The sequence below is a fragment of the Jaculus jaculus genome, chromosome X (genome assembly GCF_020740685.1).
Source record: "Jaculus jaculus isolate mJacJac1 chromosome X, mJacJac1.mat.Y.cur, whole genome shotgun sequence".
Lineage (NCBI taxonomy): Eukaryota > Metazoa > Chordata > Mammalia > Rodentia > Dipodidae > Jaculus > Jaculus jaculus.
Genome location: NC_059125.1, coordinates 37,824,866 through 37,827,977, shown reverse-complemented (window position 1 = coordinate 37,827,977; position 3,112 = coordinate 37,824,866). Strand labels below are relative to the sequence as shown.

General features: G+C 40.5%; 1 pseudogene; it reads right to left on the bottom strand.

Moving 5' to 3' along the window:
- Positions 1-1,647: 1,647 nt before the first annotated feature.
- LOC123456706 lies at positions 1,648-2,668 on the bottom strand (annotated as a pseudogene).
- Positions 2,669-3,112: the final 444 nt, after the last annotated feature.

Sequence of the window (3,112 nt, the reverse complement as noted above, 5' to 3'; positions counted from 1 at the left end):
CGTGCCACCTTGTGCGTCTGGCTTACATGGGTGCTCGGGGAATTAAACCTGGGTCCTTTGGCTTTGCAGGCAAGGGCCTTAACTGCTAAGCCATCTGTCCAGCCCTGTTTTGCTTTTTGTCCCAGCAATTTCCACAGGTTTGGGATCCCCTAGTTTTTTAATAGAAGGTCAGTTATATTAATTTCATAGTTTTGATTTTTAGGTTATATTTAGATAAGGTTTAAATAAACTAACAAAAACTCATTCAAAATAAATATTGATTTTATTAAACATTAAGTTTTTTTCAGTAGAGTTTAAAAGTAGGAAACATAGGTATAGCTCAATTTAATGTTTATTTGAAACATGACAATATAAATAAATTTATCAGCTTATTGTAAGGCTTGAGAGTAACCAAGATCATGGAAACACTCTGAGGCAAAGATGAAAGATTTTTTTTTTTAAATCTTTATTTATTTATTTGAGAGCAACAGGCAGAGAAAGAGGCAGAGAGAGAGGGAGATAGAGAATGGGCGCACCAGGGCTTCCAGCCACTGCAAACGAACTCCAGATGTGTGCACCCCCTTGTGCATCTGGCTAATGTGGGTCCTGGGGAATCGAGCCTCGAACCGGGGTCCTCAGGCTTCACAGGCAAGTGCTTAACCACTAAGCCACCTCTCCAGCCCAAGATGAAAGCTTTTATTCAGGGAAAATCATGAGCTACCAGGACTGATTCTGAAGAGGGGAGCACAGTCAACTTTGAGATTACAGATATTGGCTATATAGACCTTTACAGTTGGGGGAAGGTGAGGAAGGGAAAAGAAATCCTTTGTCCTTTATGTTAGCCATAGGTGTGAGACCAGAAGTGACTAGGTGGGAGATAAGGAGGCAGGAAACCTTGACCTGGGGACTTGTTAGGCAAGGAAGGGATAATGGGTGGGCCATTTTTGAGGAATGTGGATGACACACTTGTGTGTGTTGCCATCCTGCTGTGTTTGGTAACTTCATTTTGTCTTGACCTATCATTCTAGCCCTTTGTTAATGATAAGAGATGAAAATTAATTTTTTTCATGCTGACCATAAGGGTGATGAGTTCTTGTGGGAAAGGCTGGGTAATGTAGTCAATTGGTCTCCCTTCAGGGCAGGTGATGAGGAGGCAGTTTCATGGTGGCTAGAGGTGGCATAGTGGTGAAATCGACAGTGCCAGTGTAAAATGTTATGACTTGGTTCAGAGTGAAGCAGAGACTCCACTCATACCATTCTTGTATTGAGCTGGCTTCAGGGTAGTCACTGGCAGACACCTGTTATAGAGAAGATGAGGGAGGTGGGCTCTGTGCACTCCATGAGAAAAAAGAAGGGCGAACAAAGGAGCTTGTTACTCTTGTCAATAGCTATGACATCGAAACACCAGGCATAAAGGGAGGATGAACATTCAGAGGTGAGTGATAGAGGGCTTGGGGTAAGAGGAGGCGGAGGGGCATTTTGGAATCAGGGGAAGAGTACGAATACAAGAGAGTTTAAGTTAAGTTTAAGTTTGAGAGTGTCTGTTAAGGTGGCAGTGTCCTTTTAACATCCAAGATATAAAGTTTTCTTTCCAGTGTATCTTCTTTAGTCAATTCTAATTCATAACTACCAACAAAAACTTTATTGTCCTTACCATAAGACTTTTTTTTTCCTCATTGTAACTTTATTGTAAGATCATTTACAAATATCTTGCTGTCTTTAGTAATTCAAACAATGGACTAAATTTCTTCTGACAAAGACAGCCATTAGTTAAGCATAAAATCTGCTCGCTGAATTTTCCTTCTTTACCTCTTGTTTGAGGGTGATACTTGATTTTCATTAATCCAGAGGAGCAGCACCAGAGATAATTTCAATCAACTTTTTTGTGATAACAGCTTGGCAGGTGCGGTTTAATGTCAATGTCAATTTGTCAATCATTTCGGAGGCGTTCTTGCTGACATTGTCCATGGCTGTCATCCTGGTGCTCTGCTCACTGTTGGTGGATTCCTTCAGGGTGTAGTAGATGATGTTGGCCAGATTGTATTCTTGGTAATTTTGTAGTACATCAGCGTCAATATCATCATACACACTCGGGTTCTCAGAACTTGCAATGGTATTAAGAGAAAAGATGGGCTTTTCTTCTGTCTTGTAGGAGATAACAGATCTGAATCGATTAAAGATGACGGCGCCTTCATCAAACTCATATCCAGAATTCAGTAATTCAAGGGCGATGACTGATGCATCTCCAAAAGTAGGGGGTTTTCTTCCCACATCTTTGAATGACATCAGAAACCGGTCAGAATGAGTACTATGAAGTATGCCCCTGATTTTATCACCAATTCCAACAAGCATAACTTCTTTCCCTGCTGCGGTAAGGGAGGCCACTTCATTTTTTATCTGCTTAGTAATCGAGGAATGTATAGCACCACAGAGCCCTTGATCTGAGGACAATAAGGAGGTGTTTCTTCTTGTCTTCAGGCCCCTTAATATCAGCCTTTTCATACAGAGCCAGCGTTCCCATCCCGTACACTCGGGCTGGTTTCAGCTCCCTCTCAGCCCGGGTGTACTCTGCCGCTGCTACCATTTTCATAGACTTGGTAATTTTCTGGATGTTTCTTATTGACTTCAGGCGCCTGGTAATATCTTTCACAGTTGCCATGTTTCAAACTTGGATCCTTGCTGAAGGTCGGGCAGACAGGCCGCGCTGCACACGCACCACCATAAGACTTTTAATAGGACCATTATTTCCCTCAAAAGGCCTTTTGAAAAAAAACCTTTTTAAAGAAAGAGTCGATTAGATTTGACTTATACTATTTACCCTGAGTAAACATATACATTTTGGGACTTTGTTTTTTATAACTTTCCTGAAACACATTTTTAAAAAATATGAAAGCAAATTTAAACATTACTAGATATTTTTTTTTTTTTTTTTTTTACAAATTCAGTGTTGAGCACTTCTAAATTTAAGCATAAATCTTGAGGATACTGTCTGTTACTAGTTCCATAAAAGCATACAATTATAAAGTAAATGTTCAACAGTTACAAATTTCTTATAAGAAGCTGCCCCCATCTGTGTATAGCCACTTGGCATTCATTCATTATCATGCTGGGGCCAGGATCCTGAGATTCACTG